Source organism: Pleurodeles waltl, chromosome 4_2 (assembly GCF_031143425.1).
Source record: "Pleurodeles waltl isolate 20211129_DDA chromosome 4_2, aPleWal1.hap1.20221129, whole genome shotgun sequence".
In the NCBI taxonomy this organism is placed as follows: domain Eukaryota; kingdom Metazoa; phylum Chordata; class Amphibia; order Caudata; family Salamandridae; genus Pleurodeles; species Pleurodeles waltl.
Genome location: NC_090443.1, coordinates 158,103,067 through 158,129,980, shown reverse-complemented (window position 1 = coordinate 158,129,980; position 26,914 = coordinate 158,103,067).

The window sequence follows — 26,914 nt, the reverse complement described above, 5'->3', positions numbered from 1 at the left end:
AAAGTGTAGATTCTCTTTGGGAGCGGCTAGACATGTGGAGTTTGGAGTCTCTGAGCTCACAATTTAAAAATACATCTTTTAGCAAAGTTGATTTTAAGATTGTGGGCCTCATTCTGAGGCTGGCGGGCGGCGGTAGCCGCCCGCCTGGCGGGAACCGCCAAATGGCCGCTCCGCGGTCGAAAGACCGCAGAGGCCATTCTGGTTTTCCCGCTGGGCTGGCGGGCGACCGCCAGAAGGCCGCCCGCCAGCCCAGCGGGAAACCCCTTCCCACGAGGAAGCCGGCTCCGAATGGAGCCGGCGGAGTGGGAAGGTGCGACGGGTGCAGTTGCACCCGTCGCGAATTTCAGTGTCTGCACAGCAGACACTGAAATTCAAAGTGGGGCCCTCTTACGGGGGCCCCTGCAGTGCCCATGCCACTGGCATGGGCACTGCAGGGGCCCCCTGGGGCCCCACAACACCCCATACCGCCATCCTGTTCCTGGCGGGCGAACCGCCAGGAACAGGATGGCGGTATGGGGTGTCGGAATCCCCATGGCGGCGCAGCAAGCTGCGCCGCCATGGAGGATTCCGTCGGGCAGCGGAAAACCGGCGGGAGACCGCCGGCTTTCCTCTTCTGACCACGGCCAAACCGCCGCGGTCAGAATGCCCTGCGGGGCACCGCCAGCCTGTTGGCGGTGCTCCCGCCGACCCCGGAAGGACCGCCGGGGTCGGAATGACCCCCTGTGTGTTTGAAAACGCCACTTTTAGAAAGTGAGCATTTTCTTGCTTAAACCATTTCTGTGACTCTGCCTATTTGTGGATTCCTGTAGGAAGTTGGCTCTGTATATACTATTTCAAAGTAAGAAATAGTGTGCACAGAGTCCAAGGGTCCCCCTTAGAGGTAAGATAGTGGCAAAAAGAGATAATTCTAATGCTCTGTTTTGTGGTAGTGTGGTCGAGCAGTAGGCTTATCAGAGGGTAGTGTTAAGCATTTGTTGTACACACACAGGCAATACATGAGGAACACACACTCAAAGACTTACTCCAGGCCAATAGGTTTTTATATTGAAAAATATATTTTCTTAGTTTATTTTAAGAACCACAGGTTCAAGATTTACAAGTAATACTTCAAATGAAAGGTATTTCACTTAGGTACTCTAGGAAATTTGAATAATCACAAAATCATGTACTGTCTTTGTAAAAATGGCAATAAGCTATTTTAAAAGTGGACACTGCAAAAATCAACAGTTCCTGGGGGAGGTAAGTAAAGGTTAGGTTTGCAGGTAAGTAAAACACTTACAAGTCTCAAAGATAGGTCCAAGGTAGCCCACCGTTGGGGGTTTAAGGCAACCCCAAAGTTACCACACCAGCAGCTCAGGGCTGGTCAGGTGCAGAGGTCAAAGAGATGCCCAAAACACATAGGCTTCAATGGAGAACGGGGTGCCCCTGTTCCAGTCTGCCAGCAGGTAAATACCTGCATCCTTGGGGGGCAGACAAGGGGGGTTTTGTAGGGCACCGAGGGGGGACACAAGCAGGCAAAGAAAGTACACCGTCAGCGGCACAGGGGCGGCCGGGTGCAGTATGCAAACAGACGTCGGGTTTTAGATAGAAAGTAATGGAGGGACCAGGGGGTTGATGCAACGATGCAGGCACAGGGGGGCTCCTCGGGGTAGCCACCACCTGGGCTAGGCAGAGGGTCGCCTGGGGTCGCTCCTGCACTGGAGGTCGATTCCTTCAGGTCCTGGAGGCTGCGGTTGCAGTGTTGGTTCCAGGCGTCAGGTCCCTTGTTACAGGCAGTCGAGGTCACGGGGAGCCTCTGGATTTCCTCTGCAGGTGTCTCTGTGGGGCCTCAGGGGGGTCATCTCTGGCTACTCACGGGCTCACAGTCACCGGGGAGTCCTCCCTGTAGTGTGGTTTTCCGCAGGTCGAGCCGGGGGCGTTGGGTGCAGAGTGGAAAGTCTCACGCTTCCGGCGGGAAACGTGAAGTCTTTGAAGTTGTTTCTTTGTTGCAAGAAAGTTGCAGGTTGTTGAACAGGGCCGCTGTTCATGGGAGTTTCTTGGTCCTTGGTTTTCAGGGAAGTCCTCTGAGGCTTCAGAGGTCGCTTGTCCCTGTTGGATGCGTCGCTGTTGCAGTTTTCTTTGAAGTTGGGAGACAGGCCGGTAGTGCTGGGGCCAAGGCAGTTGTCGTCTCCATCTTCACTGCAGGGCTTCAGGTCAGCAGTCCTTCTTCTTGTTAAGGTTGCAGGAATCTAGTTTCCTAGGTTCTGGGGAGCCCCTAAATACTGAATTTAGGGGTGTGTTTAGGTCTGGGAGGGCAATAGCCAATGGCTACTGTCCTGGAGGGTGGCTACACCCTCTTTTTGCCTCCTCCCTGTGGGGAGGGGGGCACATCCCTAATCCTATTGGGTGAATCCTCCATCCACAAGATGGAGGATTTCTAAAAGTAAGTGTCACCTCAGCTCAGGACACCTTAGGGGCTGTCCTGACTGGTGGGTGACTCCTCCTTGTTTTTCTAATGATCTCCTCTAGCCTTGCCACCAAAAGTGGGGGTAGTGGCCGGAGGGGCGGGCATCTCCACTAGCTGGGATGTCCTTTGGCGCTGTAACAAAAGGGGTAAGCCTTTGAGGCTCACCACCAGGTGTTACAGTTCCTGCAGGGGGAGGTGAGAAGCACCTCCACCCAGTACAGGCTTTGTTCCTGGCCACAGAGTGACAAAGGCACTCTCCCCATGTGGCCAGCAACATGTCTGGTGTGTGGCAGGCTGGCAGAAAATAGTCAGCCTACACTGGAAGTCGGGGATGTTTTCAGGGGACATCTCTAAGATGACCTCTGGATGTGTTTTACAATAAATAGCACACCGGCATCAGTGTGCATTTATTGTGCTGAGAAGTTTGATACCAAACTTCCCAGTTTTCAGTGTAGCCATTATGGTACTGTGGAGTTCGTGTTTGACAAACTCCCAGACCATATACTCTTATGGCTACCCTGCACTTACAATGTCTAAGGTTTTGCTTAGACACTGTAGGGGCATAGTGCTCATGCACCTATGCCCTCACCTGTGGTATAGTGCACCCTGCCTTAGGGCTGTAAGGCCTGCTAGAGGGGTGACTTACCTATGCCAAGGGCAGTGTGAGGTTGTCATGGCAGTCTGAGGGGAGTGCCATGTCGACTAAGTCATTTTCTCCCCACTAGCACACACAAGCTGAGAAGCAGTGTGCATGTGCTGAGTGAGGGGTCCCCGGGTGGCATAAATCATGCTGCAGCCCTTAGAGACCTTTCCTGGCATCAGGGCCCTTGGTATTAAGGGTACCAGTTACAAGGGACTTACCTGAGTGCCAGGGTTGTGCCAATTGTGGAGACAAAGGTACAGTTTAGGGAAAGAACACTGGTGCTGGGGCCTGGTTAGCAGGGTCCAAGCACACTTTCATGTCTAAACTTAGCATCAGCAAAGGCAAAAAGTCAGGAGGTAACCATGCCAAGGAAGCATTTCCTTACAATTCCCTATCTGGGTCAGTTTGACAGCTGGGCTGGTTGCACCTCTCACTGGACAGTGACACAAAGGGAGCTGGGGTGTAGTCTGAATTTCCTGATGAGCCATCTGTGCTAGGAGGGAGGGGAGGAGTGGTCACTCACACCTGAAAGGGCTGTGCCTGCCCTCACACAATGCAGTATCCAACCCCCTGGTGTGTGTGTGGGGCCTGTCCTGGGCAAGGCAGGATTTCACAAACAAGAGAGACTTTCTTGTGAAGTAAGCCTACTTCAAAAGGCAAAATGGGTATTAGAAGGGCACCCACAACCACAGACTTTAGAACACTTCTGGAAATCAAGAGGAACCTCTGCCTGGAGAAGACCTGAAGAGCTGAGGAAGAAGAGCTGCCCTGCCTGTGATTGTCCTTTGTGGAGCTATCCTGCAGTTGCTGCTTCTGCCTGTGCTGGGGACAAAGACTGGACTTTGTGTTGCCTTCCTTCTTGTGAAGAATTCTCCAAGGGCTTGATTTAGAGCTTGCCTCCTGTTGTTTGAAGTCTCAGGGACAGCAAATACTTCTCTCTGCCGGCACCTAGAGCCTCTGCTGAGACTCCTACTGTGCCAAGTGGTGACAATCCAGTTCCTGAGACCCTGAAAGGAGAAGCAGGTAGCACAAGAGTGAGAAATCCACGCACCGACTGCCGTGCGGGGAAAAGATCGACGCAACTCCAATCTGCGGCTGAAAAATCAACACGCCACAGGCTTCGCAGCTGAAAATCAATGCCTGCCTGCAACGCGACCGGAAGATCGAAGACTGCAGCTGCAGAAACCACACCCAGCATCGCTGACAGAGGCTGGTGAGGTCACAACCCACGCTGTGTGGTTTTCGGATCATCTTGCGGCTGGATTACTGACGCAAACAGCGCTGGGCGTGTAAAAACAAAGCAAGCCCTGCCCGGACACGAGAGTGCTGACCGGATCGATGCATCGCTCTCCTGCGGAGAGAAGAAACGACACACGCTGACCCGACTGAAGGAGAAACGATGCAAGGTCTCGCTTGTGACTGATATTGACGCATTGCAAGCCATTTTTGACGCACACTCACCCGTGCGGGATTATTTTTGATACGCCCAAGGTACATTTTCATGCTATCAGCGTTAGCTTTGTGTTTAAAATTACATGAAGACTCTTTTTGTATTTTTATTGATAACTTGACTTGTGGATTGTGGATTTTTGTCATTTTGGTCTTGTTTTGTTTAGATAAATATTCTCTATTTTCCGAAACCTGTGTTGTGTCATTTTGTAGTGTTTTCATTAAGTTACTGTGCGTGTTGGTCCAAATACTTTACACCTAGCACTCTGAAGTTAAGCCTACTGCTCGTGCAAAGCTACCAAGGGGGTAAGCAGGGGTTAGCTGAGGGTGATTCTCATTTACCCTGACTAGAGTGAGGGTCCTTGCTTTGACAGGGGGTAACCTGACTGCCAATCAAAGACCCTATTTCTAACAGACAGTCAACCAGTTCTGAGCACAGGATCGTTACAATTCAGTGCTTCTGCACCTAGTGGTATGACACAAACAAATGTCAGTGATGTGCCACAGGTAGTTTGGCCTACAATGATGAAAAACATCAACAGCTACATGAAATTCATTCAAAAAGAGTGTTTAGTCAATGTGAAGGGAAACTAACATGAATTTGGCCTACGACTGCATATTTTCTGACCACACAATGACACACGTGATGCATCAGGGCCAACAGATGACAACGAACAAGTCCAATGGAGTCTTCTGCACTTCCATCCTGTGGCTGTGCAAGCTCCTTTGGCACAGGGCTTCTATACCCAAAGTCTGTGACCTACATGCCCAGAAACAATCCATGTCCACTCTGTATGCCCAAACAGCATCACATACCTGCCAATGTCATAACTCTGAAATGCACACATGAAGTTGTCATGGTGACGGTACCTAAACAAAGAACAAAACAAGTATTATAGGTATGAAACAATACATATTAAACACGTCACATACCAAGCATCTGGAGAACAAAGTACATTACAATAAATCTGACACAAACAAAGCAACATTTTTAAGATGTGGATGTGTCAAAAGCTACCCTTTCAAACATCCTTTGGCCAATTTTGCCTGAGCATCAGCTTCCTAACTATTTCTAAGGATTAACTCCACACATTGTACAGTCAAAGTCATGACATCTCATGGCATACACTCATGAGAAGAAGCTGTCTATGAGATATTTTCTCAAGTCAGCTCCTTCCTCTTCACCACTATCACCTTCATTTGGGATTTGAGGATTCTCATTGGTGGCACCACAGGGTCACCCTCTACTGGGATGTGAGGGATATTCCTCCTGAGGGCGATGTAATGGACCATGCAGAATGCCACAGTGATCTGACACACTTTGCCGGGTGAGTAGAGGAGGGCTCCGACTGCCCACTGTGCTCTTCCATAGACCTCATTGAAGGGGACTTCCTCTGGTGTAATTGGACTACTCAGCGGCGTCAATATCCAATGATGGTTTGGATATGCTGAGTCTCATGTTTAGGAATGAGATATAAGTGTAACAATGAGTCACTCACATCATGATTGTAGCACCTTCCACTGCTCCCACAAAATCAGGACAGATGTGACCTACCAAACAGCCAGGCCCTCTCTGGTTGCACTTTTGACATCAGCTGGGGTGGGTTATGGTGCTGTTCGCCATTACAAAGGAATCATGGGCTGAACCAGGGAAGCAGGGTCAGATATTTGAGATATAGAGATCCAACAAGCAAACAACTTGCACGTTGATAGGATGGATTTTTTTCTGTTGCACCAGACTTGGTCACTAGCCTTTGGTGGCACCAAGGCAACATGTGTGCCATCAATGGCTCCCACCACATGTGGTAGGTGAGCAAAACCATAGAAGTCAGCCTTTACATTGGCTCATATCGGGCGAAGCAGATTAAACACATTGCTGCTAGGACATCTTTTAACACAAGACTGAACATAGGTTGGGACACACCACCAGATATGGGCACTGTATATTGGAAGGACCCGTTGGCCAGAAAGTGTAACACCGCTGTGAGTTGAGCAATGGGTGGTATGCATGTTGGATTAGTGTTTTCAGCCATCAGATCTGGCTCCTACTTGCAACATAAACCCACAATTATTTGCCTATTCAGATGGTACTGTTTGATAATGTGATGTTCTTCCATGGTTTGAAGGTTTGGCAAAGGACGTTATACTGGAGATAGTCACATCCTCACTCTGCCAGGGTACCTATTTATGAAAATACATGAGTTGGAGCATTGGTCACTGTGTCCACACCAACATACATGATGTATAGCAACAAAATCATGTGACAAATAATTTCTTACTGGAAATACATGGCACCCAGTACACATCACAGCTGTCAGCTACACAAGTATCAAATGTAACCCCCATGGTTGTCAACACATGTGTCCACAATATGGATTTGGACAACAAACAAATATCTGATCCTCAAATGTCTCTCGAAATTTAACAGTCTGGTCTGACCACCAAAAATACCGTCAATGGTGGTGGACAGTGCACCGCCATCATATGCCATCTGTGCCTAGCAACACACCACACTGGTGATTGTGTTGTAGTAACTACACAACAAGACTTGTTTAGAATGTTTGTGATGTTCCAATACATATATTAGTGTTGTGACGCATGTATCAGGGCCTAATACTGTGGTTCCAGCCGCCAAAATGGCAGATGCTTGGCCTTCTTCAATGGACATTAGGAACCGCCCACGGCCGCCGGAGTAAGTTGACCACAAGGTGGGTGGTTCTAACCACGGTGGACACAGCCATAGGCTAAATGTTTTGCCTGTGACAGTCGCGGGCCAATGGCTGTGGTCCTCGGCTGTGATGACCATGTACGTGGCGACCATCTACGCCTTATTTAGAAAATGTACTCACTTGACTCCTGACACTGCTGCCATCAACACCTCCACCACTTCAGCTTCTGTGTGCCACCTCTGGGAGCAATAATGCCAGGCCATGTAGGTGAAAGGGCCACTGCCTTCTCTCCTGAGGAGCTGGAGAGGCTCATCTAGGACCTTACCCTATATGATCAACTCTATTGCTCACCAGAGGAGCAGTTAAGAACCTCATAGGCATATCTGACTCTCATAAACACCATCCCTTCCTTCCTCATAGGCTACAATGTGCCTCTTTGTAGCAGTTAGACTTGTGGGTGCCTATTGTCACATTTTGTGTACCAGACATGGGATGTACATTGTGCTGGTAGTGTAGAAGAGTACCTTTGTATTTCAGATTAACATTGTGTTGTGTGATGTGTGATAAGGCCTAGATCCTCCTTGTTTTCATTCATTTATGTAAGAAGGAGACTTTACAGCCATACAATGACATTTGTGGACATGATGGTTGTCAACGTCAATTGACATATATGTGCATCACAGCCTGAGCTGTGTATATATACTGTTTGAGTCATTTTGAGGATCTTGTTAGCAATGTGTATAGTGCCACAGAGCACTCAGTCCACATCTGGCCTTGGCAAGCTGTTGTATGAGAAACATGTGAAAATCACTGTGCCCTTCAGAGTGCCACACAAACCACAACCCACATAGGGGATAGGCATGTGATGTACTGTCATGCATGGAAGTGATGAAAAAGTGAGTGTCAAGTAGGTTTGTAAGCTCAGCCCGCAGAGGCCAGGGCCTGTCATCCCAGTATGGGATATAGGCCAGGCTGAGGAAAAGCTATTGTTGCTATGTTACTGTGGCACCAGGCCTACTCCCTATAGACCTGCAGATCCTGCCATATAGCCACAATGAGTCTCCATTGGCAAAACCTGGCCTGAAGTCTATTGACTACAACGGGGATGGGCAGTGAGGTTACTCCATGACCTAATACATTTGTGCACTTTGCCTCATTATCAATGTGTGTCATTGGCTTATGAGAGGTCCCTTACTCGCACAGCTCTTTTGTCACCTTTACATATGTTATATTTGTCCAGTGCGTGGGTACTGCACCAGTGCCAAGCCAACAGTGCAGATAGTTGGTTGAGTCCAGGGAGGGCATGACATGAGACTCATTAGCTTGGTTACATGCAACAAATGAGACCAAACTGACCTAAGTATGTTGGATGCCATTTCTGTAGGATTGCCACATGTGGTAAAAGGTGTGTTCTGTGCTACAAGTACATGCCACACAAACCCAACCTGGAGTGGTATGAGTTGACATTGGGTAGCCCACATCTCCACAAATGCACAGGGAAGAGACTTTCTGTGCCACCCCTGGCAGCCCTTTTATTGTCACTTAAGTGTTAAGGTGAGGTCTTTACTAGGGTAGTTACCTGGAGGGACTGTATTTATTGAGTCAATGTTGCTGGATTCACATGTGTCTGTCCAGTCTGGCCCAAGTACTTTACCCTTCAGAAGGCCACAGTGGTGTGTTGTGTGTCATTGTGGCTCACATCACTGTCCATGTTGCTTGAGCCTGGGCTAACTGATGTCAGTTGACTTGCTTAATCAGTGTAGGCCGTGAACATGGTAGCGGGTTGGTCTGCAGATGACTTAAAAAGAGTGTAGTCATATCCCTGTACTTATCAGCATGTATGCTTTACACTTGTGTTGTGTTTACAATTGCCAAAGTTATGTTGCTAGTGTTTCTGAAATGTGTGTGGCACAACCATTTGGGCAAAAAATGAATTTGTAACCTTTTGATTTGTCTCTTACATCTATGCAGGTCAATGTCCATCAGAAGAAGGGGATTTGGAGAGCAATTGCCTGGAAGCTGCGGACCCTGGGGGTCCATAGCCAGCGGAGTACCCACTGTCAGAAAAGGTGGGAGGTCCTGAGCTGCTGGGCGTGGAACATCACAGAGGTCCAGCTGGGGCTCTCCTCCCAACGTGGGTGGTGTGTATGTCAGAGCCTGACACCTCTAATCACCCGCATCCTGGGGGTGGCCTACCTCGAGCTTGATGGGTGTTTGTGGGGAACACAGCTGCTACAAGGGGGTGTGTCCAGGGCATATTCCTGCCTATTACATTGCCAAGTTGATTTGTTACATTCTGCCATCTCCCCCTGAAGATTGGTGATGGGCAATGTGTGAAACACAAGAGCGAGTAATTGTGTAGGCATGGAAGTTGATGCATGCTGATGTGTCTTGTCTATTAGCCCAGTGACTTAGGACACAACTGAGTACAGTCCACAACCAATTAACTCTCTAGGGCCAACACATAGCTGAGTACATTCATCAATCAGGTCATGTTGTTTGTTGTTGTGGATGTAATTTGTACACAACAGTCCACTACTCTTCAGTGTGACAGCCTAAACAACATGAAATATTAGATCACTATTGTCAGCCATGTGTCTGCCCAGGTGAGTATATTAGCATCTGTCCCCCACAGGCCACTTGTCTTCAGTGCGTCATGTGTGCTAGTACCTCACTACTGTCTCTCATGTGAAGGTGGCCATCATAGTACATGTGACAGAGCAAAGGTTGTTGTTTGGGTGCAGTCATAGAGAAATACTTTCCCTTGGTAAGTGGTGAGTGTCCATCGACATGAATTTTGTACATCACTGTTGACATCATTCCTTGTGCCTACTTGTTACCATTTGAACCATTCACTTTATTCATATCATTTTCACTGCTGTTTCATGCATGTATACCTGTCTTCATCGGATGATGTCTGAATTCCTTCACATATGTGTGCAGGCCAACATGTGTTTGGAATTGGACCTATGTTATGGGGCTACAGTTCAGGTGGTGCCACAGACAGGAGTGTGTCACCATTGATTGGTGACTCAGACATACCCTCACCCATCATTGCATGTAATTTGCTATGTACAACTGCAGTAGCAATGAAGGACATAACAAGTAGGAGTACAGATTGCATTTCAATGACATTGATGTAGACACATGTAGCAAAGTGGTTTGTACATGTTGAATATGGAAGGTTTGTTACCTAAGTGTTGACATGCATTAGGGAGTGATGCAGTAATATGGGAATCATGGGCCAGATGTAGGAAACACTTTGCGAGTCGCAAACGGCAAAATCTGCCGTTTGCGACTCGCAAATGCGTGTTTCCTATGCAGAAATGCATTTTGCGAGTCGTTACCGACTCGCAAAATGCATTTCCGAATCGCAAATAGGAAGGGGTGTTCCCTTCCTATTTGCGAGTCGCAGTGGTATGCAACTCCATTTGCGACCACGTACGCGGTCGCAAATGGAGTCGCAGTTACCATCCACTTCAAGTGGGACCCCTTCCAGTTTGAGACTGGACCCCAAAACATGTTTTCAGGGCAGGGAGTGGTCCAAGGGACCAGTCCCTGCCCTGAAAAAACCGAAACAAAAGGTTTCGGATTATTTTGAAATGCAGCTCGTTTTCCCTTAGGGAAAACGGGCTACATTTCAAAAAAAAAAAACTGCTTTATTTAAAAGCAGGTCGCTAACATGGAGGTCTGCTGACGTCAGCAGGCCTCCATGTTAGCGAGTGCCTATACTCGCAATGGGGCCTCAATTTGCGACCCACCTCATGAATATTCATGAGGTGGGTCATTGCGACCCCATTGCGAGTTGCAGTCGGTGTCTGAGACACCGTACTGCATAGCAATTTGCGACTTGCAAATTGCGAGTCGCAGGGACTCGCAATTTGCAAGTCGCAAATTGCTTTTTTGCTACATCTGGCCCCATATGTGGTTGTGTACCACCATTCATCCAAAGGAATCTGCATGACAAAAAGAGACAGTGATGTGGCTTCCCATTGAGCAACATGTTAATGGCCTTCTACACTAAAGTGCTAAAGTACTAAAGAATCCCTGGGTCTCTACAATATTCAAAGGACTATTGGCTTCTACTGATGCAATCAGAGTATGGTATTGTCATGAGTACCAATCGAGAGAAGTGTTATTCCTGGGGCTAGCTGATTCATTGTGGTGTGGATTTTATAGACAAATCTTCCTGACATTTTGCCCAACTTGTCTCCAGTGTACATTGCCATGCAAGATGTGTTAATTATCTGAGAAACATTAGTACAACCTCCATAAGTCTAGTCAGGCAATGTACACATAGTGAAGTGGCCACTGTTGACATGTTTCCAGTGTGACATGGGTGTTTCCATGTCACCTTCTTCCAGCTACTGTACTTCTGTCAGCAACATGGCTGGATTCTTGATGATGTGGCATTAGCTATATGAAAACTAACTGGATACATGACCTTGTGTGGGATCTGTAAAAAATGACCTTGGCATTGTCCTACTATTGTATGACAACAGGTAACTGCGGGATGGTACATGAGGCAAAACTTTGAAGGTGATACGGTCTCCTACTTGTTCAATCGGTCCTGTGATTGCACAACTTCACTCATGCAATTTAAGTTGTCTGCGATTCTGATTTTCCCATGTTGACAGTTCATGTAGCATGCATGCATATGGTGTTGCAAATGTTGTAGTCACTTTGCTGGGGCTTGTTGCAGGGGATTACTGTGCATCATCGTAATATTTGCTAATCACAGATGTTGTTCAAGTGTGATTAGGATCTTGTAATTTCAGCATCACCTCAGGCCAGCATAGGAGACAGGGAGGAATCAAGTGGGGAAGCAGCTGGCCATGGCACCTCCAGTCATGAGACAAATGACACAGAAGGACCTAGTGGGCCGGAGGGTGAGGGGAGCGCCAAGGAGGACACAAGATCAACATCATCATCTTCAGGCTCTTCCTCCCGTGGCCACTCCCTAATGGTGGTGAACCCATCAGGACCGCCTCCTGTTCCATCCTTGTCTGCCACCCCAGTTCCATCTCCACCTTCCCTATTGCTTCCCATGCAGTTGGCTGTGCCTGCTCACCCAAGAGAGTGGTGCCTCCTTTGCCCCAGGCACCTCACCCCCTGCCCCCATTACCCCTGCTTTCCTGAGTGAGGAGGCTATTGACCTCCTGATGAGTATCTCTGTGGGCCAGATTGCCATTCTGAATGCCATCTAGGCGCAGGGCAGCCAGCTCCAGCAGATGGTTGCGTACCTTGAAGACATTCTTAGTGGAATATCTGGCCTACAGTGATCTTTTCAGGCTCTGGCCTCCACACTGCTTGCAGCTGTTAACCCCCCCCACAGTCCTCCCCTCACCACTACCTCTTCCCCATCCACATCCTTTACCCCCCTACCTGTACCAAGCATACAAACACATCCACATGCACCCACCTCAAAACAAACAAGCAGCACACATAAACACAACCACCACAAGACACACCGGCACATAGGCACTCAACAGTCACTCACACACACCAAAACACCCACCATTCCCACAGACAGCACCCACACTGACCCACACACCAAAACCACCATACACACAGACACCACCCCAGCACCCACTGACACATCCACCACACCCCTCAAACCCCTAGACACCACATCAACACCCACAGACCCACACACCCCAGACACCATACCTCCAAACGCCACCCCAACACCCACACACACTGCCACCACACCTATCATATACCCAGACACCACCCCAGCACCCACAAACACACCCACCACATCCACCATACCCCAGACACCACCCCAACACCCCCACCACCCCCACCTCACAACCCCCAAGAAACACAAATGCCCACACTCACATGTGCAACAGACACCACCCAAACTTAATCATAACTCAGACATGCAGACCATGCAGTATCAACACCCTCAACCTCCCAAACCTCAATCTGTTCTGCAGACCCTACCTATTTTCTCAAGGCAAGTTCCTTTTTGACCTTGCCCTCACCCCTGTGATCACCACCCCCTCCCAAAACCAAAAGAATCCCACCCATTTCCCAACCTATCCCTTCGACATCCAGTCCTCCCCCGTCACACCAGCCCCCCTGTAAGCACCCATCCCCCTCCTCCCTAAAAAAGAAGCCCACTACTCCAAAGGAGAAGACCACTCTCCTAAGAAGAAGCCCACCCCTCCCAAACTCAAACCCACCCATCCCAAATCTGACCAATCCCTCCCAAGAATTATTCCTGAGGTGCCTGCATGCCCACTTGATGCCCCTTCCTATGGAGGTTCTCTGGCCATGATCAGAGTCAAGCTGGTGCACAATACTGTGCATGAAATAACATATGGACTGACCAATGGCCTTTGCTCTTCATCGTTTAAAATCAATAAACTCAAGTTGTTGTTTCTTCGGTACACATTTGTCCAGCCACTACTTTTCTACCTTTTAGTTGCTCCTGAGGAATTTGTGTTGTTTGCCCACAGTTGTGTGTGTTTCACACTGTTTGCTGAACCATTTATTGTGGTTGGAAAGATCTGCCTTTGTGGGCTGTGCTAGTTCCACCCAGGACAAGGGTAAACATTAATTGTATTGATATGTGGGTGGTAATCCAATTGGGGTGTCATTGCATTGTGTTTTGTTGGATATGGTAACAATTTAACCTTGGCTTGGTCAATGTCAGCATGTATTGTGTTAGGTTTGTCCCCCAGAGGTAGATTGGATGTTTGTCTCATGTGTGCAAGCTAGAGCTTTGCTTGTCCACTGATGGAGGGTGTTCAGTTGTGCTACCTTCCTATACATTTGACTGACCATGTATCCATTTTGATGTGTGTATCTTCCAGCTACTTCATCTGCGACTCATGCCGTTGCTTTTGTAATTTCTTTCTTGACTTTCACTTAAACATTTTGCAGATTGGTATGTCACTTGCCTCTACTGCTGGTTGTCCCTTAGATACATGAAGGGCCTGTTCCTGTGCAAATGGTGTTTTAGGGGCACGTGCAAAGTGAAATGTGTCCCGGGGCAGCATCCTTCCTGAAGTCCCCCTGATGCTCCCATCCCTATTGTGCAGGTAGTGTTTCCGTTGCGATCTTTGCATATTTGTCTCACAAAATATTGTGCAGTCACTGACCTTCCATTGTATTGGAATGTGGGTGATATCTGTGGGTCCATTATAGGGATGTTGCATGGAAGGGGTGTTTGTGTTGAATGATACATCCATAACATTTGTGTCTTCAATCTCACAACAGTCCATGGCATGTGAGCAATGTGAGGGTGTCAGTTTATGTATGTGTGGTGTTGCTGTTGTGTGACACAATGTTCTGTACACTTCACTGTCCCTGAAACTGAGATGAGCAGACATGTGTCTTTGTGTGGCAGTGACCTGCCCAAAGGGGGGTTATGTGGCTGTGAATGGGTCATTTGTTGTGAACGACTCCGACCCGGCACACAATGGCAAGTGTTTCTTGGTCCACATAGCGTAACCCAAACACCATCCGGATGGCAGTGCGTCGATCTGTTGTTGAGTTTAGGGACATGGGTAGGTGTGTGGTCTTAGGGTCGGTTGCGTCAACAGCGACATGGATTTTGGGCTGCATCTATGAGCAGCAGCTGTGGCATGATGTGTGTGATCGGCTCTATGACAGCACAAGACGTGTAGTAATGTCTGCAGGTGAGTTCCTTCCTCTAATGTCTCAGTTTCCACCAGCTGGGACATGGTGGTAGGACCGCCACAGTCACGTTGACTGAAGTCAGCATCATAATGTGTCTGGCAGAAACGCTGGCTCTGACAGCCTCATTGGCCTATCTTGCCACCTCAGCAGTCTGCGCTGCCTGACGTGCCAGCGGGACCACTGTGGTCTTTCCTCTATGAGACCGCGTGCATCGTAATACAGTGGTCTGACCGACAAGCTGACGGCGGTCGGCTGCCGCCATGGCGGCCCATGGACCGCCAAAGTCATAATCAGGCCCATAATGTACTTTCTAAAGGCACGAAATTGTGTAGCAGATTGTCCCCTCAGGTTGATCAACATAAATTGTGATAAGATAGAAGATGTTCAGGAGTACGTAGAAGAAATCAATAATAATACTTGAAGGGTCTATGAGTGAAGGTGAGGTGGGAGACACAGAGGGCAAATAGCAACTCTTGCAAGAAGTAGCTGCCAAAATAAAGTGATGGTAGGGCTCCAACACGAGTTGTAGTAAGAAATGTAGGAAGTTTGGAAGGTGAGAGGTGTTTCTGAAATAGAAGATTTGATTTCCATAGGTACAAACATACCTGCCACCTCTCACAGGGGCACCATGTGTCACAGAAAATGGGCTCAGTTCACACAGACTCCCGGCAAAAAGCTATTATAACGCAGTAGTTCCTTGCCCCTGGCTTAGTGATGCCAGATTGTGTGATTTCCCGCACATAAGGATGACATTTGTGCTGGAAAACAACACCGGTGGCCACGGGTCACTGATTGGGCTGGATTATAATTAGTGTGTTACATAAATTACTCTATTTGGGATCCGCCGTCCACTTATCACGAAGCACGCTGATCCAGAAACTGCCTGGGTCCTTGCCTCAGCATAGAAGTTCGGATAAGTGCCACAGCGCTACCAATGACAGTGTGGAAATACTATTTGCCCTTCCCTCCTTGGCCATGCTGAATCATCATGTGTCCTGATTCAGACCAAAAGATGTGTCATCCCACTTTTAACCCGCCCCAGCATAGTTCTCAGTGTGCCGCCAGTTGCAGCTGGCCAGGATTACAGGGGGCAGGGCGCCATGTGTGGGGGGAGAATTTTAATGATCTTTTAAAAAAAGCTTACCTCCGCTCCGCTTCTCTCAAACCACCGCTCCTCACTCTTGCAGTGCAGACACAGGCTTCCAGCCTGCCCTGCAGCCAATCCTGACGCTGCTCAGAGCAGCGTCAGAATTGGCTGGGGGCACCCTGGCTGGGCACTCCAGGCAGACTGGGAGCCTGTGAAGGCTCTCTCCAGCCTGGCAACACACTGCCGGGCTGGAGAGAGCACGCACTATATGTGTGTTTGGCCGGCCTGAGACGGCAGGCCAAACACACATGCACTCTGAGGAGAGTACACAGTGCACTCCCGTCGGTGCTCGTCACCTCCTGGCCCCGCCCCGTTCACAATGAAGGAATAATAAACATAGGCCCATATTTATACTTTTTTTAGCGCCTCGTTTGCGTCATTTTTTTACGCAAAAGTGGCGCAAACTTATAAAATACAATTTTGTAAGTTTGCGCCAGTTTTGCATCAAAAAACGATGCAAATGTGGTGCTAAAAGAGCATAAATATGGCCCATAGTTTATTATCCCTTCATTAAAAAAAAGCTGCTCATTGGACTATCATGACTGTTTTGCGTGACCTATTTGTGAAGTTTTAAATATGTCTGGATTTTGCACCGGAGTCCCAACGATCCATTGCTGTGAGTAGTAATCTTGACATTTCTTAGTGACCCATGCCTTCAAATGTAGCACTGCACAGCAATGAGCACTTCCTCACAGAGATGTGTGACTCTATGGGGGTGATTCTAACCCCGGCGGTCTTAGACCGCCGGGGCCAGGGTCGGCGGGAGCACCGCCGACAGACCGGCGGTGCCCCGCAGGGCATTCTGACCGCGGCGCTTTGGCCGCGGTCAGTGCAGGAAAACCGGCGGTCTCCCGCCGGTTTTCCGCTGCCCCTTGGAATCCTCCAAGGCGGCGCAGCTTGCTGCGCCGCCGAGGGGATTCCGACCCCCCCTACCGCCATCCAGTTCCCGGCGGTCCGCCCGCCGGGAACCGGATGGCGGTAGGGGGGGTCGCGGGGCCCCTGGGGGCCCCTGCAGTGCCCATGCCACTGGCATGGGCACTGCAGGGGCCCCCGTAAGAGGGCCCCTAAATGTATTTCACTGTCTGCTGCGCAGACAGTGAAATACGCGACGGGTGCAACTGCACCCGTCGCACAGCTTCCACTCCGCCGGCTCGATTCCGAGCCGGCTTCATCGTGGAAGCCTCTTTCCCGCTGGGCTGGCGGGCGGCCTGAAGGCGGCCGCCCTCCAGCCCAGCGGGAATGTCAGAATTACCGCCGCGGTCTTTCGACCGCGGAACGGTAACCTGACGGCGGGACTTTGGCGGGCGGCCTCCGCCGCCCGCCAAGGTCAGGATGAGGGCCTATATTCCTTACTGAGGACTCGTTAATTTTATTCTGTCCCTGTCATGTATGTCTTTCTCCACCAGGGATATTGAACTGCATCTAGCTAAAGCTGCCTGTTGAATAGGCACATCCTCAATGGTGATGAATATCAATGGATTTGTGGCATTAATTTCTGTACATAAATATACAGAGCTAGTGGCTGCCAGACCATTCAATATTTCTTTTCAGTGTATAAGGTGGCTGTTTTGCACTGGGACCTTTTGTGCTTTTAAAGGAAGACAGGAGAAAAGTAATTGCCTGGGCCATAAAACAAGACGTGCTAACAAGGGTCTCCTAATCATTACGTGGGCCCAGCATTTTATCAATTTACCACTGGCTGTGGAAGCCCACCTGTTGACTCGAACTCCTGCCATCTTTTTTTGTGTGCTTTCACCCCCAAAGTGCTAGCCCATCAGTTATGAGGTTGCACAGTTTGCAGTCCTTTTTACCTCTCCACGAGTTTTCACATGCACGCGCATTTACTTCCTGTTGGGGCAGATGGGAAATATTTCAGGGAGCTGTGACAGTACAGGGGGAGAAGTGCCTTGCTCACAATGTCTTTCCTGGCAGTTTCTGAGCATCCTTTATGGTTCTAATGTGAGACCGAACGATTGTTATCATTTAGAACTGACTTGTGAATAAAAGAAGAGGGAGGCACAAAAATATCACTTATTTGAAAGGAAAGGCCTCTGTCTAGAAATATAGGGCCATATTTATACTTTTTAGCGCCGCAATTGCTCCGTTTTTTATGCAAAAGCGGTGCAAACTTACAGAATACAATTGTATTTTGTAAGTTTGCACCGTTTTTGCGTCACAAAATGGCACAAATGTGACGCTAAAAAAGTTTAAATATGGGCCATAATGTCCTGATTCAGAGCATTATCCCTCGCTGTCCCATTATGTGTATACTTAAATGTTTACAATAATGTTATGATTTGAAGCACATTCAATGTGAATGCAGCAATTAATAAACTATCTGTTAATTTTCAGATTAAGCATGTCATGTTTCATGTTTTATCTCCCAGGATACATCCTTGCACACACTGCTGTGCCCACTCCCTTGAATCAGCGGAAGGATCACACTGTAGAATATTTTCCAAGGTTGGCAGGTCTGGTACAATACTGGTGACAAATAATGAGATCAAAGACCCCGCTGGTGATTTACGTAGCAATAAGAGGAAGGTCAGATTGAGATTGTTTTTTTGGAGGCCAAGGATGGATATCCAATCAAGCTTAGAGAATAATCAGGGACTTTAAAGAATGCCTACACAGTGATATATTTCTAAACCTAGGGGTCAGCCTATGGTTGCAAGGAAATTGCCAGATAAACCATGGCAGAAGGTGGCATTATGTACGTTAGGACTTGTAGTACGGAAATATGGACATCATTATGTAATAGTATTGAAAGACATGTTCTAAATGGCCAGAAATCTGTATGGCCAGCAGACTTTAAACAAACATTGTAATCAATTTTTGAGTGATGTCTTCAGTAGAGAAGGGTTACCATTCACTATTTAAACGGATAATGATGTACCGCTGGTATCTACGAAAGAGGAGAGGTTTTCGTTTTAAAGAAAATAGATGTAAAGCACAAGACGTGTTCACTTTTCCAGAGGCCAGTGGAATAGTCAAAATGTTTAATAGGGTACTCAAAGAGACCATATAGCTGACCAAAGTCAATAGACAAATTTGGAAGAAGTGTCCTCTGTTAATAGTGGAAACGTACTAACTCCACTCCAGGGGCGGCTTTTCCGCTAGGGTGATGGAGCGTCGCCCCCTCCCCGCCAGCAGCAGTAGCTGCAAAATCTTTTCAAGAAAACCATAAACTGTGTTTATTATCATTTTCTTGGAAAGTGGCAGGGCATTGGAGATGGCGAGCACCCCCCTCAGTGCGCATGTATGTTTGGCCAGCCATCTAGGGTCGGCCAAACACACATGCAAAGTAGGCTCTCTCCAACCTGGCACTGTATTGCCAGGCTGGAGACAACCTGCACAGGCTCCAAGTCTGTCTGGGAACACCATGGCTGGGTGCTTCCAGCCAATCATAACAGTGCTCTGAGCAGCGTCAGGCAGGCCTGTGCCTGCAGTGAGATGGAGGAGAGCAGAGCAGATGAAGTGACGCTGTGTGGGGAGAAAAGTACGTTTTTTTTTTTTAATTTATTTTTTTGGTCCCCTCCCCACCCTTCCCGCCACGCACCGCCCCGCTCCTTTTCCCCCCAGCGAGCCACACCTGCTCCACTCTCAGATAGAGGCAAAGTTCCGTTTCAGCTCTTCAGAGCAGGAAACCTAACTCAGCGGTACATCCTACATAGATGAATGAAAAAAGAATCGGAAAGTGAGTGAAGTGCATGTGAAAAAGTAGTGAAGGAAAAGAAGAGATGATTTGACAAAAGACATGCTGCAAAGATCACAAGGGTGAAAGTTGGTTGATTTATTAGTTTAGAATTAGGAATTCAAAAGCTTGAAGAATGACTCGAAATACACTAGAATAATGAGAATTGTGAAATTATTCACAAATGCAGTAAAGACTGAGGTCACCGGAATTTGGCATCTAAACAGGGTGGTAGCTATGAAAACCGGTGTGTTTAAGAGAAGAGAGATGAAAAGTGGCTAAAGTATATAAGTGATCAAAACAGAAGAGAGTGTGCTGTGGTGGTGTAAAAAGATTCTGATCTGAGTTAGAGGAGCGGGATAGTCAAACTCGAAAATATTTAAGTTTCTACTGCCACTCTTCCATGTAACTGTGATTTTCTGACATATTGAGACACATGTGAATGGAGATGAGACTATAAACTCTTTGAAGAATTATCTTGTTAAATGTAAACACTGATATAGTACGATACATAAGGTATGTTTAATCCTACACTTTTTAAAAGGCCGTTCATTGTATTGATAAATCGCAAGTGTTCACATTTCATCATATTACCGTGTTCTGTTAATATTAGTTTTGTGCTTCTATGTACTATTATACTATTCTCTGTTTAGAGGAAAGGTGTGTGATAAACTGGGCAGGTGCAAGGGAGTACACACATGCTGTAAATGGATTCTATGTATCATGTAACTAGTGCAGCCAGTATCTCAACAGCAGAAGAGCTACAGGTGGCTGAGCCCAAATAGGAAAAAACCTATTGTCTTCCTACAAGTCTCTTGATGAATCTTCCTTTGCTGACTTTAGATTGCAATTGACTTCTCTACACCTTCAAGACTACTAGGCCAATTGCTCAGATTGACAGGCCAATGAGTTTAGGAGAAAGTTTGAAAATTGGGCTTAAAACGCTGAAGAGATGCAAATGAGTGTGCCACAACAAGTTAACTGATTTATCATAAATGCCTACGCATAGTATTAAAACCCATGATGCATTCATCTATTAATCACTTTAGGTTGCACCTTTATTTTTTAAATAAATATGATCCATTCAGACAAAATGAGCAATGAATGAATGTGCATAAATACAGGCAGAAACACCAAAAAATAAATCCCATTAAACTGGGAGGCCTCATTATAAGACAACCGGCTGGACAGAAGTTCATACACCGTGCATCTCCATGACAGATGAAAGATGGAAGACTCCTAGTGGTAGCTTGCCTGTTGACCTTCATGTTGGTGCTGTTGTGACTGTGTAGGAATCTTGCTCTGCTGCTATTGTAAGTTTTTGTGAATGGGTTAATCTTGAACCACTACTGCTGCTGCCTTTAAGAAGGCGGTTTTTGATTCACCTGTAATGCTGTTCCTCCCATTTTGTCATTTGTGGGCAGTTTATTCCGTTTTCAGTCTGTCGCTAGTAGTTTTAGTTTCCCAACTGATTAAATGGAGGCCCACAAGTAGCTGAATGTAAAGCAGTACTGAGGACTGCCATGAGCTAGTGAAGCAGACAACAGAATGCTTGCAATTCCTCTTTGGGCTATACCTGTTCCGGGCCAGTGGCGTACGAATATTGTTGTCCGTATTGTACCTGTTTTGTGTGAGGAATGCGTGTAATGGATGCTCTTCCTCCCATACCTCCCCATCTCCTGTGCCTGTGAAGAAAGCTTGCACAGATGTTGTCCTCGCTGTATTTCTTCTGATAAGGGAATGCTTCCAGTGCTGCCTCTATTCTGTGTGGTGGGGAAGCTTTGCTAATATTGCCTGTACTGTTTTCTGCGTGCTGGGAAGCTTGGGTATCAATGCCTGTACTGAGCCTACATACTCCGTGTGATTGAAGCTTGAGCTTGCTGACGCAGATACGATAATTAGAAATTATGAATGAATGTTTATGCGTTTTGATTAACAAGAAGTTGATAGAAAAATTAAATGTAGAGAAATTAATGTGCACAATTGAAAATGTGCCCACGGAGAGTGACACCCAATTTAAACGAACTTGTACTAAAATGATTAAAAATGTGAAAAAGAGTATTAGTAATGTAGTAATATGTCATATTAAGATGTATAACCTATGTTTTGCGTTATATTGTAGAGTTAACTTAGCCCAAGTTGTGGCTTAGTTACCAGGCCTCATGCAGAAGCTGAATTTCTAGCGCACCGTAGAGGAGCTGGTGCGTTGAACTGACCATGAACCGCGTATGTTATAAAATCTGCTTAGCTAGAATTTCCTGCAATGTACCAACGGACAGGAGATGATGGAACTAGACATGTAACAATTTTGGTGTAAGACAGACTCGATGTACTTTCCCAGGTCTCGAACAATAGAGACACTGACTGGAGAAGAAGATTCAACATTTTTGATACCTGTTGATCAGGATGATGGGGAAATTGTATAGTGAACCAATCAACGAACTGAGAACGGCATAATATTAGAATTCATAGTTGTGCAAAATTAATATTATTGGGTAGAGTAACAACTGGTGATTGACTGACCAATTAGGAATTAGGGGGTTGGACTGGAAAACCTTAATAAAAAGTCATGACAAAGGGTAAAAACTTCAGACGATGTGAGGGGTGAAATGCTGATGCCAGAAGACGCAATTCGAGAATCTGTCATTGGGCTCATGCTCTTGAGAGCCTCATGCGTTGCTGATCGATTGATGACCTGAAGACGAAGACTGACTTTGTTGCTGATCCATTCTGTGGATAGATAGCTATGACAATGTGACTGTTAACTTTTTGTGTCTTTCTTTCAAGGTACCAACTGCGCTCCTTGAATAAGTTTTTCTTTTAGCTAGATGTTTTCAAAATTTGTGTTCTAAATTGTTTTCACATGAAGTCTCACATGCTAATGATAATCTGGGTTAGGTAAGGTTCCTTTGGATGACGTTGACAGTGACAAATGATTGACAGACTCATCGCTGAACTCTGCCATTAATGTTGTTATATTCATCTTTGATGGCTTATGCTGAAGCATTCGAGCGTATGTTTTCTCAAGTTCTGATTAGATTATGTTATTGATGGTCATTAAGGAACTAATTCTGAGCTGATTGAATAAATTGAATTAATCTCATAATTTAGAATTGTAACAATTAGGGAAATAAAAATTGATAAAATGTATAATTGAGTTGTGGTTGTTCATGAATTGTTGATATATCGTCTAATGCTTTATGATTCTTTTAGTGGTTATTGATTGATTACATTGATTATTGATGACACTGGTTAACACATGGCTAGGATACTCCTCGCGATCCAAAGGTTCATCGGCCTATATGCGTCCCCTTGTAAATTTACTTACTAATGACCGGGCGTGCTAGCAGTTTTTGGTAGCAGCTTGATGGTTAGTTTCCTTGCAGAACTAGTTATGTGGTGATTAGTGGTTATGGTGGCAGTTCAAGTTAAGGTTAGTTGTTCATTTAATTAGGTTTGTATTTTTTTTTTTTGTAATGGCAATTGTAGCAAGGATGATGTCCCCTTAAGCCCAAAAATGACTTTCCCAGATCCTGGATCCCGCTAGTAAAGATGGGCATGTTGTCAGCATCTTTGTGATAGTGTGAAAGTGGTAGGTTGTGATTGTAAAGGCTTATGCAAATCGCAGGTGAATTGTGATGTATGTGAGGGAAGTAGGGAGTTTGCGTACTCCAGTGGAGGTTTCGTAGGAGTGTGCGTACTCCGCAGTAAGAGCGTAGGGAAGTCATTGAACTTCATATGTGTTTGGTGCTTTGTGCTCAAAAATTGTCCATGTGGCTGTTAGTGATGTACAGACCCGGCGTGGTCTAAGACTCTTGAGTATATTAACAAGTGTAGGAGACACTTCGTTATATGTTGTGATCTGTATGGTTTAGTAGGTTGATTGGGCGTGGTCAACGAGTCAGTGTGTAAGTTAAGTGAGTAAGGGAAATTCCGACTGAGATTTGGCGAGTCCTATGTGCACCAGGACAGACCCATTGATCAGTTGAGAGTGAAATTCGCAGGTCGAATTTTGCCTGCGAATGTGGGAGACTGAGAAAGAGGAATAGCTGCATGAGCTAAAGTGCCATCAGTGAAAATCCGTAAGATCTCTGAAGCGTTTGTGTACCTTCCTGTAGTAAACCAGCTGATTTGTTTTTGGTTATTGGTTTTTGGTTAGTGCTTGCAATATTTTGCATTCGTTTTGTGTGAATTGAAGATTCGGAGGACAAGCTGCAAGACTTTGTCAGCAGCAGTGTGTGAGTGTGATGTCAGAGTGAGCCGCGCTGGGATAGGTTGGTTAGTGAGAAGAGTTGCAAGCGGATTGGCAGCCGTCCGTGAGAGACAATTGGTTGAGTAAGCAGGTGAAGGGAACCTTGGGAGTAAAAGTCATTTCCTTATTGAATCAAAAATACAACAGAGAAGATGACGTTTTTCAAAGTGTTTAGGAGTGCCATGAAGGGCGATAGTTACATTAAGGCGACAGGGGGGAGCCGATCCCACCAGAAAATTCTCTGGCATTTTTTGTGATGGTGGAGCGAGGTGTCACGCCATGCCTTTGGTTAAAGCAGTTGTGCAAATTGACAGAGAAACAGGGAGCTTTGGCATTTCCAGAGCATGGAACGTTCAATTTGAAAATTTTGGATTAGTTGCGAATGACATTATATGAGGCGAAGCCACTTCTGCGACCAGCACAGTTTGAGGCTTTAGCAGTTTGGGAGCTCATAGCAAGACAGCAGCAAGAATGAAATTCCAGAGGAGAATAAGAAAGGTAGAGAAGTCTCTAGCAGAGGCGAGATGGCATTGGGAACAGGAAAAATGGGGAATGGCAACGTTGCAGGGGGTTAAGTAATTTCCTGCAATTACAGAAGAAGACCAGTCAGGAGAGACAGAGGATACTAGCAAGGGTGAAAAGAGTTCAGGGGGCAAGAAGAAGAAAAGGACTTATGTGAAAGAAGAAGATTCAGAGGTTGAGGATCTTATTACTCAAGTGTTGTGGGACCGACCTCCACCATATGCGGTGCAGGAGGTGGGTCCAAGTACTAGTTCTGCTCCAACTGCCCCAGCCCAAGTGTTGGGAACAATGGGACCAGTGCAGGTAGATAATTGACAGGTACAAGGGGTAGTGCAGAGGTCCAAGCGCAGATGCACCCTCCACCGATACAAAGAATTTATCCAGAAGTACCAATTCTTGAGACAACTTCAAACTTAGTGGTTCCTAGTGAGCAAGTGGTTCTGAGGCCAATGCTAGTTTAGACCGAGCCGACTCCAATGTTGTTGCCTTAGGCACAGCCATAGGGTTTGCCGAAATTCACACCAATGACAGGGACACAGTCAGATGTGACACCAGTGATGAATCAGAATATAGGTGTAGCCCTTCCACAAAATGCGGGTGTCAGAGTGGCACCTGATGCAATATCGCTGCTGATTATTGTTGGTCCAGCGGTACCATTGTTTGCGCAGAATAAGCCGATTGCAGACGTACAGGGTGAAATGTCACAAAGCCTCGAGAGGAGGGGGGTGAGAGATCATGTGCAGGTAATATCATCTATGGGTCAGACCTTTGATGAATCTAGACCATTAATGGATGTTAGTCCACTTTTTGTGCTTCCAGATGTGGTAAATGGCCAGAGTGCAAGTCAGAGCTCAAAGCTCTTGACACCGCAAACTCCAGGTGCAGTGGTACACCAGGTGCCATTGCCGAAAGCAAGTAACATCTTGTTACAGGGATTGACAGCACATCAATTGAATGAGTGGTTGGATAGTTTGAATACTCCTCGAAACACATCCAAGGGTGAAGAGCAAATTAATCATGTAAGATTAGCTACAGAGATAACGGAACTAGTCAAGTTATCGATGGGAGTGAATAGGTTATAATCCTATTCAGAAGAAGAGCTGAGATACTTGTGTCCGAGGATTACAAGAGAAGTGGGAAAGATACATCAGAAATTGGCAGATAAACATGACATAGAGATTGAGAAAACAAAGCACTTGAAAAGGAGTTACAGGTCAGATTTTGAGGGAAAAGATTTTGAACACATGAGGTCAGCAGGGATGAAAGTGCAGAGATTTATTGCAGAGTGCTCAGATTTGGGGAGCATTACAAAAGTGGGAAGGCAGAGGGGCAAAGAAGAAGTATAAACAGAAACAAGATTCACAAGAAACGTCTGAGAATTCTCAGAAAGAAAAGGATCCAGTAAAAATGTTACCAATGAGGGAAATTCCAGGAGGGCAATTTGTTAACGTTCCGTGGCACAGGAGTGATATTTTGTTATTCACAAATGATTATCCAAAGCTGAGGGAGAAACTGGTTGAGTGGTATCAGCAGACACATAGATTTGTGAAGCTTTCAAAATGTCTGTGGGAAGACCTGAATACTCTATTGGAGATTCAATATAAACAAATACAGTGGTTAATGCCAAAGAGGTTCGCACATGCAATCCAATGGGTATAGATAGTTGAAGGGAGAGATTTTAAGTCCTTTATGAAGACGTGAAAAGTGGGTGCTGACCTGGTTGTGACATCCAACCACCAAGGAGGTTGAAGATCACTAACTGGACGGCCAGTCAGAAATAGAACTAACTTAAAAGTACCAGGGCACACCAAAGTTGTCCAAAAAGTGTTCATCCAGGTGGAACATTATAAACAAAGTCCAAAGACACGATATTGGAGTGGATGAAGGTTTATTCTTGTCGAAAAATGGTAAGTCCAAAGTACAGCCTACACTTGTTTCGTCACATAGATTTAATCAAGGCCAGAGGGTAAAGTAAATGAAGGAGTCCAGTATTCATTGTTGATGTAGGTGCCCACAAGTTATGAGGTACACCAGTGTTTCACAAAGGCTTGACAATTTAGTGTTCCAAAATCAAACCTTTTTCTCAGTGTCTTTTCAAGGAATGTCTCTAGAGGCTGAGACCATGATAAGCCTGATTGTTGGTATCCCCTGCAGTACCGCGTTGGAAAGTCATACTTGGATGAACACTTTTTGGACAACTTTGGTGTGCCCTGGTACTTTTAAGTTATACTCTATTGGAGATAGTGGTTCCAGCTGATTTGTGGGTTGAGTGCAAGAGAGCAGTGGATTGGCCGACAAGTGAACCGGAAAGAGATAGAGTTACAGGTGCAGCATCACTTGAAGTGTTGAAAAATTACTATAGGGTTATTGAGTTCTTGAAGATGAGAATCTTACCTATAAATATTGATTGGCAGAAAATTGACAGGACAGTGCAGGAAG